A 15,726-nucleotide genomic window follows, 5' to 3' on the forward strand; every position below is an offset into this window, starting at 1 on the left:
AGATCACTTTAAACCATGGTAAAGTCGTTGCACTATTGAATTTCAAATTCTGGTGATGCACCACAACAGGCGGTGCCTCCTGATCACCCATAAGGCACAAATAGTTTAAAGTGAAAAGAACTCGATGCAACCTTGATTGCGCTTCCGTTTCAGCTCCTCGCTGTTTATCTAGGTAATCTTTCAGCACACGATGAGTGCGCTCTATGAGGCCTTGCCCTGTCGGAGAATGCGCAATTCCCGTGGTGTGCTTAATTCCCCATGTCAACAAGAATGATCTCAGCTTTTGACTGACATAGGCAGGCCCATTATCGGTCTTAATTTCTTCAGGGACCCCCAGCACTGCAAAACACGAAAGCAGATGTTTACAAACATGTTGCGCTTTCTCCCCAGGTAAAGCAGAGGCCCATATCATTTTCGAAAAGGTGTCTATTGTGACATGCACGTACTTCAGCCTCCCAAATTCGGAGAAGTGCGTGACGTCCATCTGCCACAGCGCAAGTGCCTGTAGCCCTTTAGGATTGACCCCTTGGCCTACACCTGGTCCTTGGTTTCCGCACTTAGGACAGGCCCGAACAATATAACGAGCCTCATTCTCTGTCAGTCCAAATTGCCTTCGCAGACCTCTTGCATTTTGATGAAAATTCTCATGACTCTGTCTGGCCTGCTGAAACTTGTCTACTGGAGGCATAGGGCACGCGGGACTGACCAAGTTGTCAGCAATCTGATTGCCATGCCCTAATCCCAGGTCCCATTGGTGGCTACGCACATGAATGACACAACAAGGTACGGCCCGTTGAGACAGTACGGTCCGCAACTGGATAAACAGCTTGCCTAATCTAGGATTGACTGCCTCCCTAAGCAAGGCATCCGGTATTCGAGGCACTATCCCAGCTACATAGAGGGAGTCAGTTACAACATTTAAAGGCTCATTTAACCAATTAGTTAAAGCCCAGACTACGGCAGTCAGCTCTAATACTTGTAGCGAATCTCCATCCTGTCCTTGTATCATATGATGACACCACCGGCCCCCTTCTTGCCAAACACAAACTGCCTTACGCAGCCTCCTGCCTGCATCCGTATACACTGTGATTCCTTCGGCCAGCGGCTTCTCCTGAACTCTGGACTTCTCAAGCCATAGATTACGCTTCAAGAACTGCCACAATCTCCCTTTCGGCTGTCGGGAATGTATCCTCCCATCATAGCCTAACAGGGCTTCCTGTATGGGTAGAGCATGCCTCAACCACCATTCCAAATCTGCTGCTTTCACCGGTATACTGATGTCCTGCGGCTCTTCCCCTGATATTTCCACTATCCTCGTCCTACCCTTTCTGATTAGCTCTCCCACAGCTTCTGATCGTGTCTGTGTACTAGTCTTCGGCTGCACACTTAAGAACACCCATTCTAGTATGTAAAATAAATCATCGCCCCTAATAGGTTTGTCAGTGGCAGAGTCGGGACTATTCAACGATGCTGTACAGGAATGAGTCTCCCCCTTCTTGTTTTGCCACTGACAAACAAGGGCATATGGTGACTCAGCAGGGTTACAAATAAGCAAGGAAACAGGTAGGGTTAGCAATCGCCTAGCAGTCCAGGCTGTTTGAAGCTTCTGTACGATGTGCTGCAAAGCTGCTTGCTGCGTCTGTGATAGGGTGACTGCTGTGCTGGGATGTGAGCCACGTAGTAGTAATGTCAATGGTGCAATGTCAGCATTGGAAATACCAGCACAATTGCGCACCCACTGGATATCTCCAAGTAAAGTCTGTACATCAGTCAATGTGCGCAAATTTGTCGCTAACTCCACCTTTTGTGGTCGGATCTTAGCGTCAGAGATGCGCCACCCCAAATACTTCCATGGTGTAGATCGCTGTAGCTTTTCCGGGGCAATAACAAGACCCTTGCTGGCTAAAAGAGTACTCAGCTGTGTCAAGGAATCGTCATTGAACGCTTCCTGTTGACAGCAGAGGATGTCATCCATATAATGATAAATGATGGTATTCGGCCATTGCTCCCTGAGTGGAGCTAAGGCCCAAGCCACATAAAGTTGACACAGCGTGGGTGAGTTTCTCATGCCTTGCGGCAAGACAACCCACTCATATCGCTCTGAAGGTGCTGCTTTGTTAGTTACCGGTATCGAAAAGGCAAACCGTTGAGTGTCTCGGGGATGTAAAGGTATAGTAAAAAAACAGTCTTTTAGGTCAACAATGATCACGTGCCAACCCGACGGAAGCATAGCAGGTGATGGCATTCCAGGTTGTACAGCTCCCATGGGTTGCATCTGCTCATTAATCTTACGTAGGTCGTGTAAGAGGCGCCATTTGCCGCTCTTTTTCGGAATGACGAAAATGGGGGTATTCCATGGGCTGACTGAAGGCTTGATGTGGCCTGCAGCAAGTTGTTCTGCTACCAATTGCCTTGTTATTTGCAGTCGCTCTTCTGTCATGGGCCACTGGTCAACCCACACAGGCTCGTTGGAAAGCCAGGTTAGCCGTGGGTTGGGCGACTGCTCGCCAGTGCCCATAACTAAAAAGGGGTAGTAGTTAGTACAACTCCAATTTGACTCAAAACGTCGCGGCCAATTAGGGCTGAAAGAGTTTCGGGCAACTGCATGACATAGACCTTTAAACTGACCTTCTGTCCTTCAGGAAAAGTTATTTGTACAGGGTATTGGCTCATCATGGGAGTGGAGTGTCCCCCCACACCTGCGATAGCCGTTGTGGGAACACTCAGTGGCCACTCCTCCGGCCAAACACTCGTACTTACGATCGTGATGTCTGCTCCGGTGTCTAGCATGGCATAGGTTTGTACTGATGCATTTCTCTGAGTCAACACAATGCGCATATTAGGGCGACGGTCCATCTTTGTAGTGAAACAAACTGCAGGGTCTGTGGAATCAAGACTTCGGTTTTCACGAGAAGTCTTTGCTAAAGAATGGTCGATTGAACTGCCTGTCACTAAAACCTGTGCTATCTTACTGCCTTTTGGAACAAACAAAGGAGGACAAAGGGTATGGACCATAACATGAATCTGATCTGCATAGTTTGCATCAATAACCTTAGGAACAATTAGCAGTCCCTTAACGCCGGCAGAAGAACGTCCCACTAAAAGTCCTTTCACTCTGCCGTCAGAATTAATCATTGCCCGACCGCATTACTAGGGATCTCATGTACGGTCGTGTCGTTAAGGACAACATCTATTGTGGTTGCCAAGTCGATTCCCAAGCTGCCTGTGGTTGCGGCTTGAGGCTGTTGTAAAAAACTCTTCCTTCGCTCAGAGGATTGATTTGTTTCGTCACGCGGCCTCTGTCCGCGCTCCTCCTCTCGTTTCCCGAACATACTTTTGTGGCATGGGTATCCTTTTGACATTTGTCACACCAGACGGCGCTACGGCAGCAACGTCTGACGTGCCCCTTTTCCCCACACCGATAGCAAATATGGCGGACTGACGATTGCGCCTGCAGAGGACTGTTTTGTTGCACTGCAGCTGCAAGTGGTTGCACTGCAGCTGCAAGTGGTTGGACTGCAGCTGCAAGTGGTTGGACAACTTCTCTTACCGCGCCTTGCACAGCAACAGCCATCGTTGCCTGTTGCTTGTGTTCTCCAGCCCTCTGGACCCTGGACAGCATGTCTTCAACTCCTGCGTCTCTCGGCAGACCTGCCAGAAGCTGTTTGGTAGCCTTATTGGCGTTGTCAAAGGCTAACACACGAAACATTTGTTGCTTGCTTTCGTCATTTAGATCTGGATGATTCATTAACGCACTATACAGCCGGTCGATGAAGTTGCTGTAAGTTTCAGTGGCTCCTTGCACTACAGTTCCGAAAGATGGAGCGGACGAACCAGGCAGTGCTAAGAAAGCTTCCAGGGCAAGACGTGCTGACAACTGAAGCACATGGGCAGGGAAGGTCAATTGCTGTTCCACAGTAGCATAAACTCCTTGTCCGGTAATTATGTCCATTGTTATTCCATGATAAGGATCTTGCTGGTCCCGATGTCGCATTGACTCATCTATAGCCCGTTGTGTCCATGCTGCTCCCCACAACAAGAACTGAGTAGGGGTGAGTAACAATCGCATTAAATTTCGACAGTCATATGGACACATCAGGTCAGCGGAGTAAATCCAGGTAACAATTTGTCGAGCGGCCTCAGACTTCACCCCATATTGTGTTATGGTGCTACGGGCCTGTTGCATAATTTTCCAGTCATGTGGTTCCCATTTACTTTGTCCATTAACCTGTACCACAGGACAGGCTAAAGCTTGTGTACCTCCCATAGATGTGGCAACGTCCCACTGTCCATGTAGGATGGCATCTCTTATAACATTGCTCCAGCGAGTAGGTGTAACCGGTGCTGGAGGCCCAGCTAAACATCTCGGAGAGGAAGCCTCATTTTCTCGGTGGGGGGGGCTGGTAACAATTGACATATGCTGGAACTGCGAGCTCATATCTCGAAGACTCTGCAAAACTGCCTGTAAAAGATCGCACGCTTTTTTTTCTTGCAATTCGTTCTGGCCGCCATCAGAGGGCGTCGGGAGTGGAGACGCCTCGTTGGAATGTGGCAGGGGTGGACAGAGAGGAGGGGCCGATGTTGCAGGCCGCGCCCCAGGAGGGGCCGATGTCGTAAGCCGCACCCCCTCTCCCTCCCCCTCTGGGGGTGGTACTAGCCGCTCCTCCCCTCTTCCGGGAGACAGTCGCACTTCCGTGCCCGACTCCTCCCCGTTCTCCGGGGGCGGTCGTACTACCGCGTCCGCCTCGCATTTCGAGTTGATGTCTCTGGCAGCAACTTCCGGTGGGCCAACCCCCTCTGCGCCGAGACCGGAACCGCACTCTGCACTCGCTCGAATCTCGGCAATTGTGTTACAAGTGGTCCCAGTCATCCCTCTAATGGCAGGTAGCCCGAAAACCCGTGCTAATGTCCCAGGCTTAGGCGCGTGATCATTCCCGGGCTCCGGAGCTAGCATCCGAGCTGCAGCACACGCCACCTCCCGCTCAGCTTTCATGGCTTTTAAGGTGTGTAATACTGTTCGCCAGAGCTCGCGGACGGCTTTTATCTCCTTTTCCTCTTTATCCTCCCCGGTTATTGTCCTTTCCCACATAGTCTCTCCTAACTCTTGCCATTCCGAAACGGAAAACAGTAGCGGGGTGTCCGCCAAGTGACCCCATCGTTGCCCCAGTTTAATCAACTTCATGAGTTGCTTTGCCGTTGCATCTATTCCTCTCTTAGAGAGAATACCGACTAGCAACGTTGCCGCAGCATCCACCTCCATGCCTGCGACCCCGGCCTCCACGTTAAAATTTAGCTGCACCAGGCAGCCCCAGTGTGGCTCAAAAATCCCTGGGAGTCGGCCGTCCGTGTCTGCCCTGCGCGTTCGCACCCAGGCAGGACCCTCCCAGCCGTTACTCCCACGCCCCCCTCTCTAACTGCTCACCGCAGACCGAGGGCCTCCTGCAGGGAAACCGTCCATCCTCTGCTACCAAATGTAGGCGTGGGTAACGGACCGTTGTAACGATGTGACCCCAATATGAGTATGATCGTTCACCCTTTATTAGTCAGCAAAACAAGGTTTATATAGCAAAACTATTACAGCATCTGAATGGTTAAAACCCCAACCCATATATAGGCAAAACTACTGCAACTCGTTGTGATTGGTGCAGAGCTGCATCTCGAAGTGAAAACAGTACTGTGGCAGGAAACAGCAACGTGGCAGGAAGGAAGTGACAGTGTGGCAGGAAACGGTGATGTTCCCCCTGCTCCAGTGTCCCGAGCTCGTTGCTCTGCCTTCCCAGCAGGGTTCCGTGTCAGCCGCTCCCAAGGCTCACTTCCGGATCAGAACCTGGGTTGCTCAATGCACCAAACTATGTCCCCTCTCATCCAGCCAGGACTCCACAGTGCGCCTTAATATGCATGATTGCCACTTCCTCGGGAAGTTGAACTGCCTCCAGTAGTTTCAAAATTTCTTCTGCATGTTTGATGATTTTCCCTTGAGAGTTCAATAATCCTCTTTCCTTCCAGATCGCTCCATGCGCATGCACAACTCCGAAAGCATACTTCGAGTCTGTGTATATGTTCACAACTTTGCCTTGGGCCAATTCCAAGGCACGGGTTAAAGCAATTATCTCTGCCTTTTGCGCAGAGGTGTTTATGGGCAAAGGTCTTGACTCTATGATTTCTTGACTGGTGGTAATAGCGTACCCCGCGTGTCTCTTACCACTCAGATCATAGCTGCTTCCATCTGTAAACCAGTTTTCTCCATTTTCCATAGGGCTGTCTCTCAGATCCAGGCGACTCGCATAGGTTGCTTCAATGGTCTCCAAGCAGTCATGATGCACTGGTTCTCCTGTGTTTCCACTGAGAAAGGAAGCTGGGTTGACAATGTTAGTAACCATAATCTCCACATCATCCTGCTCTACCAGTATGGCCTGATATCTCAGGAATCTTTGTGGAGAAAGCCAGTGTCCTCCTTTTGCCTCCAGTACTGCGGATACTGTGTGGGACACCAAGACAGTCATTTTCCGGCCCAAGGTAAATTTTCGGGCTTCCTGTATATTTAATATTACAGCTGCATCCAGTCCAACCCTTCGCAGTTGCATCCAGTTGCTTGGAGAGATAAGCAACTGCTCGTCGATAAGGACCCAGATCTTGTGCTAGTATCCCCAGAGCAATCCCCTGCTTCTCGTGAGAGAAAAGGAAAAACGGCTTACTCACATCTGGGAGCCCTAAGGCAGGGGCCGACATCAGAGCCTTTTTCAGTAGTTCAAAGGCTTGCATGGTCTCCTTGTTCCAATTAAGGTGACTTTGTCCAGTAGCTGTTAGTGCATATAGTGGTTTAACAAGTAGTCCATAATTATAAATCCACAGCCGGCACCACCCGGTCATTCCAAAGAAAGTCCGTAACTCTTTCACTGTCTGAGGTCTCGGAGTTTGGCGTATTGCCTCCTTACGGGCCTGTCCCAAAGTTCTTTGTCCAGCACTAATCTCATATGTCAAGTAAATCACCTCGTGCTGCATTACCTGGGCCGCCTTCTTAGATACCCGGTACCCTTGGAGCCCCAAGAAATTTAGTAGACTCACCGTCCAAGTGATACAACCGTCTTCAGTTTTGGTGGCAATCAGGATGTCATCCACATACTGTAGTAATTTCCCTTCTTCAGACGGGATTTCCCAGGACTCCAAGTCTTTTGAGGACTGTTCTTAAATCCTCGTGGCAGCACCGTCCAAGTGAGCTGAGTCTTTCGACCACTTTTGGGGTTCTTCCATTCAAATGTGAGTAATTTCTGACTGGCTTCATGGAGAGGGAGGCAAAAGAAGGCATCTTTCAAATCTAAAACAGTAAACCAGGTTAATTTGGGAGCCAATACAGTCAACAAAGTATATGGGTTTGCTGCTACTGGGTAGAGGTCCTCTGTTATTTTGTTTACAGCTCGCAGATTCTGGACCACCCGGTACGATCCGTCAGGTTTATGGACAGGTAGTATAGGGGTGTTAAAATCCGACTCGCACTCTTTCAATAATCCTAATTGTAAAAATCTTTCTACCTCTGGCCGGATTCCTTCCTTATCTTCCTGTTTTAGGGGATATTGCTTAACTCTTACCAGTTGCCAGCCTTCTTTGAGTCTAATTTCAGCGGGTAGAGCATTCTTCGCTCTTCCAGGGACATCAGTGGCCCATACCCCAGGGTATACCTGGTTTAGGATCTCCTCGGGAATTTTTCCTTCTGTGGGAGGACTGGTTAGAAATAGACTCAGTACCTGGATATATTGTCGATCCTTCACCTCCAGAGTAATTTCTCCTTTTTCAAGTGTAATTTTTGCGCCCAATTGTTCCAACAAATCCCTTCCCAGAAGTGCCTTTGGGGAATTGGGCATATACAAGTATTTGTGGATGCCCCATTGTTTTCCTAATTTATACTTCAAAGGTTTACAAAAGTATGCCTTTTCACTTTGGCCAGTTGCCCCTTTTACCATGATATAGTCACTCCCCAGGGGCATCAAGGCTTGATTCATAACCGAGTATGTTGCCCCCGTGTCAACCAAAAATTCTACCTCTTGTTGTTCCTTCCTCTCTATTGCTGAACACTCTCCATGCTTCATCCAGCAGGACTTTCAAGTTCCTACTTTCTGTAGGACGCAACTTCTGGAGTTTGCGCCTAATGTCTCCTGTAGACTGATCCAAAAATAGGGAGACTAGTCGTTGTATTCCTACCTCTGACCCAGGATCCAGCAGTGTGTTACGGCGCATTACATCCCTCAATCAATCCAGGAATTCGGATGGGGACTCGGAAGGACCTTGTTGAACTGCATATAAAGCTGACCAATTTATGGTTCTGGGAATGGCCCTTTCCATTCCTTTAAAATTCCACTCTTGGCATGCCTGCAGTCTCTCCATGTGAGCAGACCTGTTAGCATTCCACTTTGGGTCTTGGAGGGGGAAATCCTAGTCCGGGAATATACAGGGCTGTCTGGAGGAGTGGGGATTTCATCCGAGTTCGCATCCTTTCCTGTGGTTGAGGGGGAGGCTTAAACAAGTCAGTTAGATTAGTACATCTTTGCCCAATGCTACATGACGAACAATACCGCCTCAGTTTACCTCTGAGTTCTTTATTATTTTCTCGCTCAAGTGCGAGTATCATGGGGTCCTGTGGTGGTATCATTCCACAGTCCCTTTGTCACTCTGGATGGTTTTGGAGGGTGAAAAACATATCTGCATATGAGACTTCATCCCATTTTCCTTCTCTCGTCAAAAATTGCAAGAGAGCATTATAGTTTATTGATCCGTTTAATGGCCACTCGGCCCCATTTTCCAGTTTATGTAGAGGCCACCATTGATTGCAATATTTGATAAGGGTCCTTTTACTTTCTATGCCTCCGGTCCCAACAATGTCTTTCCAGTGAGTGAGCACACAGCCTAAAGGACTCTTTTTCAAAATTCCTCCCTGATTGTTACCCATTTCACGTCTTATTGCCCCTTTAATTTGTCTTTTGCTATTCTTTTAATAAGTTTCCACACGAATCGTTTCTTACAATTCGTTATAGTTTCTTCCCAATCTTTCTCCCACACATCCCAAATTTCCAGAATCAATTTTTCCCTTCTGCACACCAGCTTCACTACCTCAATTTCTTGGTGAGTTCTTTCCCAACTATAAAACCATGGGGTCTGGGGAAGGCACTTAGGACACTGCGCTTCTCACCTCCTAGATGCACAGTACCACTTTTTATCACAAGATTTACACTTCAACAGGACCCAAGCTTGGTGCCAATTCTTATATAATTTAGGAGCTAGCCCGCATGCGAAGCAGGGAATTATTCCTGCTTGCCCACCAACCCCAGGACTTATAAGGATTTCTGGAGGTTGTTCCCAATCTAAGGCTACCTTCCACCCTGCGGGAGTCACGTATGCCCCTTTCAAATAAAACATCTCTTCTCCCCTTTGCATCCAATCCCCCCCCTCATTCAAATACTCCCAAGGTTCGAGTCCAAACCACCTAAGGAGTGATTTCCTTTGCTCTGCCACTTTAATAATTAACCAGTTCCCGTTCCCCATCACTTAGGAGAGTGGTTAGGCACTACCGCAGCCCAAGTTGCACGTTACAAGATTTACAAGCTTTATAATTATCCCAAGCGCTTTGTCCGTCTCTGGCCGTGCTCCTCGCGGAGTTACAGAACCACAGATCGGGACTCCCACTCACTTCACAGCAATGCTGCGTCTCAACCACACATACACACGCACAAAGACAAAACTTTTAACATAAAATCCCCGAGCATTCAAATATAACATTATCACTTCAGTTAGCATTCATACAAAAACCACCCAAACACAGTTACAGCTAGCATTCATACAAAAACCACCCGAACGCAATTGCGCGGAGGTCCGCTTACCCTTCTCCTGTTTCTTCTATATCGAACATTAGCAGGTCCGTCCTGGCTCCCGACACTGGGATGCAGCGGTGACCTCGGGTTTGCTTGATCTACCCTCAAAATCACTAGTGGCCGCTCTATTGGTCAGCAAACCCCCCCCTTCCTTACCAGGGCACCCTTTCCCCACGGGGACTATGCTGCACGCCAGACGTCTCAGTGCGATTTACCAGCAGCCCCGGCCACGCATACGACCTACAGGTCCTTCCCTACAAAACATACCGTTTATATCCGCGGCTTCAGGAAGTTGTTGTCTGCTCTCCGGGTGAGTGGCCGGCAGCGGAGGCTCCTCCGAGGAAAGTGCCCGGGGCGAGCCTAGGAGCGTCCGCTCCACAGTTGCTCCCACGGTCGAGTAGAGATCTCCTGGCTGGCTCGCCAAAACTGACGTGTGCCAAGTTTCAGCATCCATGCAGGGACAGGAATGACTCTCACACATTGATGCAATGCACAGTCAGTTCACTTTATTGCTCCACTTGCGTGGTTATATACATTTTCCATATCTGTACACGTGATCATGCTTATTCGGATAGGCTACAGACATAAATCACGCGCTGTTCACGTGCCCCATATTCCCTTATGATTGGTAACTATGCACTAACACCAATAGCAACAGACTGCCTCCACGTCCTTGAACACATCTTGTTTTTGCTGACCCACATCATGTGCACTATCAGAACTTTCTCAATTGCTATTCTTACCTGCCCTTTCCAGCGGTCTGTTCAGTTATGCTAACTGTTTTGCTTAAGCGGCCTAGTCATGCTAACTCTCAAGCTACATCAACCCCAACATCTCCCCCCTTTTCTTTCAATAAAAAGCTAAGCTATCTTATCATTGCTTTAAAAACATTTGCTCAATTTGTGTTAGTTGCATCACAAATATTTTCTTCACAGTTGCCTCTAGTGCCTTTTGTGTTACGCATATTATACATAGAACCAATATAAGCGGATTGAATAGATCTCACTTACGGTATTGATTCTTTTACAACGAATGCACAATAGCATTAAGGTGCAATTCAGATAAACGCTTGGTTACCATTAAAATAATTTTTAACTCCTGATCATGTACTTGGGTCCTTCAGCACATTCATAAGTCCTGTTTACTTCAGCATTTTTCTCTTCTGTTTATTACAGCAATCTGCTTTTATCCCGTTCCTCTACAGTCATGCGGAAAACAGACTCCACAATCTGTAAGACTGTAAAGTAGGTATGTTTATTCGGCGCCGGGCAACACGAGGGGTAGTCCCACCAAAGTCGTGCGCGCCGAGCAGCATCTTGTCTCTTCAATTTATACAATCAAATATTACATATACATTAGATTTCCCAATATGCCTATACATATGCACCTATCCTCGTTTCATATTAAAATCAGTTCCAAGAAATAATTTCCATATTATAATTAGTCCCAAGAAGTAATTTCCATAGACTCCTACCAGCTGCGCTTGCGCAGTGCCTCCTGGTGGTGGTCGTTGGGGGTCCCAAGATGAAGGCCCATCCTCTTCATCACGGTGTCTGCTGATTGACCTTTGTTTCTACGCAAACTCAGTTCTCTTCTGGGTCCCATCCATACAGCAGGGTCGGTCTTGACCGGTTCTCGGCGACTCCCAGCCCCTATCAGGAACTGACCCCTTTGTATGGAGATGCAAGACTCTCTGCTTCAGTTAATTTACACAATGGATAGGAACTATCAGTTCTCTTTAAATGCAACGCAACTATTAGGCAATGCTACTTCTACAAAAATCCCTTTTAACCCCTTCCTTTAGGGAGTACAACATGTTACTGGCATTCCGCACCCTCCGACAGGCCACGCAATTATAGAACGTACACACCAAACTTTAAAACATTATTTGCAGAAACAAAAACAGGGGGAATCTGGGGAGACACCAGTAAACAGATTAATGACAGTACAATATGTGACGAACTTTTTACGATTAGCAGGGGAAGATGTTATTCCTCCTATTGTGAAACGTATGCAAGCTATGTCAACAGGAATGTCAACATATAAAGAGCAACTTAAAGTGTTAGTGAAAAACAAGGAAGGAAAATGGGAAGGACCATTCCAATTAGTAACATGGGGAAGAGGCTATGCTTGTGTCATTACAGATAGTGGACCTACGTGGATCCTGGCAAAATGGGTGAAACCAGCGGTTAAAAAGGAAATGTTGTTGAATGGATCATCTTTGGAGCAGTGATCATCACGACAACGGCAGCAGGACCATGGACCATCCAAACAAGGCAAAACTTATGGGTGCCTTTTGCAAATCTAACAGGGCAAGACTCATTGTGTTTGTCATCAGCCACATCCGGAGATCCATTTAGAACATGTCTTATTGGAAAGGCGGTGAATGATTTTAGAGATCTTATGGAGTATGTGAATGTCACTGGCATTTTAAAAACTCAGAGGTAGATAATTGGGGTGAAGCAATGAGAGTATTGGTAGCTATGTTTTCTTCACATGTAGGTGTCGGTAAAGCTTTAGGTAGCATAGATAGGTTGTCATGTTGGGTGGCAAAGTAAGTGAATTTAATGTCAGCGTTAATATCAGAATTACCAATAGATGTAAATTCAGTGAGGCACACAATGTTTCAGAATAGAGCAGCCATAGATTTCTTGTTGTTAGCTCGGGGACATGGATGTGAGGATTTTGAAGGAATGTGTTGTATGAATTTGTCAGATCATTCGGAGTCCATTCACAAACAATTAAAACAATTAAAGGATTGGGCTAAGCATTTGAAATGCGAAAAGGTCCCAGATTGGTTGAGAGGAGTCTTGTCAGGATGGGGGATTACAGGGTGGTTACAAGAATTAATCCTCAGGGGAGGAATGGTATTATTGATGATTTTGATTGTTGTTATGATATTACCTTGTTTCTTGCAGCGTATTCAGGGAATGATTCAACGACAATATCAACAACTACATGCCTTGGTCATTGAAAACAAAAAAGGGGGAATTGTGGGAACATTCTGTATCAGCGAAGGTCATGATGTCCTTGAGATTTTCTGAACAAGAGAAAAATAAGGACTTTATCAGTTGCAACAGAGGACTTTGGCAGAACGCCCAGAGCAAACCGGTTAAGACAGACCCCATAGTTTGGATGGAAGCCAGGAAACAACTGAGTCTGCGCAAGAACAAAAGGTCAACTAGCGGTGACGAAGAGGAGTCACCTATCTTCATCCCCACGACCCCCAACGACCACCACCAGGAGGCACTGCGCAAGCGCAGTCGGGAGGAGTCTATGGAAATGACCCCTTGGAACTAATTTTAATACGAAGCGGGGATAGGTTATGCATATGTATAGGTGTACTGAGAAATCTAATGCATACGTAATACTTGATTGTATAAGCTGAAGAGACAAGTTGCTGCTCGGCGCGCATGACTTTGATGGGGCTACCCTCCATGCCACCCGGTGCCGAATAAACATACCTACTTTACAATCTTACAGATTGTGGAGTGCGTTTTCCGCATGTCAGGCATCCCAACCTGGCCAAACAGAACAGGGTATTCAATACCATGTGCCGTCATGCTGGATTCTGGCTGGGGGGAGCTGGGCAGCAGGAAGGCAGTCGTGGCTGGGAAGCGCGCGGGGCAGCGGGCAGTGAGAGCGGCTCTGTGTGTTCTGCTGTTTGTGTTGTTACTGTTGTATTGTTATTATCCATATTGTTGCTGTTACTGTTCGCTTTGTTTGCTGTTCTGTTAAACTGCCCTTATCCCGACCCACCAGTTTCTGCCTTTTCATTCCATTCTCCTCCGCACCCCGGCAGGGGGAGGGGCGGTGGAGTGGCCACGTGGCTCTTTTGTTGCCGGCCAAAGCCAAACTATAACATTAAATTTGGCACCCAGAAATGGGATGGGGATAACGGCAGGGCTGAGCAGAGTGTGTTGAAACAACTTTCTTAGATTTTGCTATAGTTAGTTGTACACATTTATTGTGTTAGTTAAATAGTCGCCAGTAAAAAATGTTGCTGACTTTGATCAAGTGGCTGTGGTATGTAAACACGTACCTGCAGTATGTGTTCACTGCCATGCTGCTCATCATCACTGGGAAAAAGATCAGGATGACAATTCTGCTGCACTGTGTAATATCAACTTATGACATAATAACATCACTGTGCATGAAATTAGGCTTGTATTTGATTGCGTCACTGCGGTCATTTCCATACCTCGGATCCTATGTCTTAGAATTTGTTAGTAATCAAACCCACTCTGTGGGGAAAACTGGAGGGGATACCTTCCCCCACTCTTTCACCCCTCCTCTCTCCTTCAGACTAGTCATGACAGCTTTTGAGAATTTCAAGTACCCGTGAGATGCTCAGGCCAGCATGCTCCTATTGTTCTGCCTCCTGAATGGGTTGCAGGTTTTGTTTAGGGTTAAACAAGTAGTTAAGAACATCATGCAGAGACCTGCCCCAGGGCTGGATAGCTGTGAGTGGCTGGGTGTGTGGGACAGCATGGGCAAGTACCTAGGACAGTGGGCACCCCCGGTGTGAGGGCACTCACCCCTGAACAAGTGCAGAATCCAGACAAACTAGGAGAATATCTGCAAAAAGTGGGCTGCCACTCTCGGAATTCCAGAGAGACACAAATCACTGTGACGTGCTGGGGTCTGACCCACGCCTACTGAGCCCTATTCAACCTGATTCAGTGCTCTAAATGGGAAGAGGGGGGGAAATGAAGTGGCAGGCACTGCGACTGGCGCTGCCCCCTCATCCGTCCCTGCAGCCCCTCCAGCCCAGGAGGCAGTCACAGCCCCCCCGACTGGCACCACCGTTGATGCTGCCGCAAACACTGGCGCTGCCTCAGCTTCCCCGGCGGGCATGGCGGTTGCTCCAGCTCCAGCTCTGGCAGCAGGCATCGCGACTGAGCCCAAAAAGCAACCCATGCTGGTAGCAGTCGCCCCTGTAAAACTAAAGACGCAAAGAGAGCAGATCGCTCCGGGAGGGATGACAATGAGCCAGGGTCATCACAGGAGATGGAGACAGAGATCATCACCCGGTCCCTGTCCCTGAGTGAGCTGCGAGACATGCGGAAAGATTTCAGCTGCCACCCAGGCGAACACATTGTCACCCGGCTGCTGCGGTGCTGGGATAACGGGGCCAGCAGCTTGGAATTAGAGGGCAAGGAAGCCAAGCAGCTGGGATCCCTGGCCAGGGACGGGGGCATTGACAAGGCCATTGGGAAAAAGGCACAAATCCTCAGCCTCTAGAGGAGGCTTCTGTCAGGTGTGAAGGAGAGGTACCCCTTCAGTGAGGATTTTGTATGTTATCCTGGCAAGTGGACCAATATGGAAAGGGGTATTCAGTACTTGAGGGAATTAGCTGTGCGGGAGCTGGTTTACTATGACACAGACGATGAGCAGTTACCCACAGACCCAGATGAAGTCCGGTGCACACGACACATGTGGAGGAAGTTTGTGCGGAGCGCACCATCCTCATATGCCAACTCACTGGCAATAGTAGACTGGAGAGGTGAAGAGGCACCAACAGTGGGTGAGGTGGCTGTCCGATGCCGGCAATATGAAGAAAGCCTCTGTTCCTCCCTCATCTCAGCCATGGAGAAATTGTCCCAGAAGGTCCAGCCACTCGAAAACAATATGTCCTACTCCCCACCTGTACAGGCCATCATCTCAGCTATTAGGGGCAAGCATTTCTCTGCTCAGGAGAGAGAATACAGAGGATATACACCACAAGGCACCCTGTGGTTCTACCTGCGTGACCACGGAGAGGACATGAGGGAGTGGAATGGAAAACCTATCTCAACCCTAGAGGCACGAGTGCGTGAATTGCGAGGTAAAACAATCACTAAAGGGGATTCTTCTAGGAAAAATG

At 48.1% G+C, this 15,726-nt stretch overlaps 1 long non-coding RNA gene across 1 annotated transcript; it reads left to right on the forward strand.

Moving 5' to 3' along the window:
* Positions 1 to 6,337: 6,337 nt before the first annotated feature.
* LOC142365656 (uncharacterized) lies at positions 6,338 to 13,949 on the forward strand. Its single transcript, XR_012766528.1, has 4 exons — positions 6,338 to 6,516; positions 11,036 to 11,108; positions 12,005 to 12,136; positions 12,779 to 13,949. It is a non-coding gene; the product is annotated as an uncharacterized LOC142365656 (long non-coding RNA).
* The last annotated feature ends 1,777 nt before the right edge of the window (positions 13,950 to 15,726 follow it).

Source organism: Opisthocomus hoazin, chromosome W (genome assembly GCF_030867145.1).
Source record: "Opisthocomus hoazin isolate bOpiHoa1 chromosome W, bOpiHoa1.hap1, whole genome shotgun sequence".
In the NCBI taxonomy this organism is placed as follows: Eukaryota; Metazoa; Chordata; class Aves; order Opisthocomiformes; family Opisthocomidae; genus Opisthocomus; species Opisthocomus hoazin.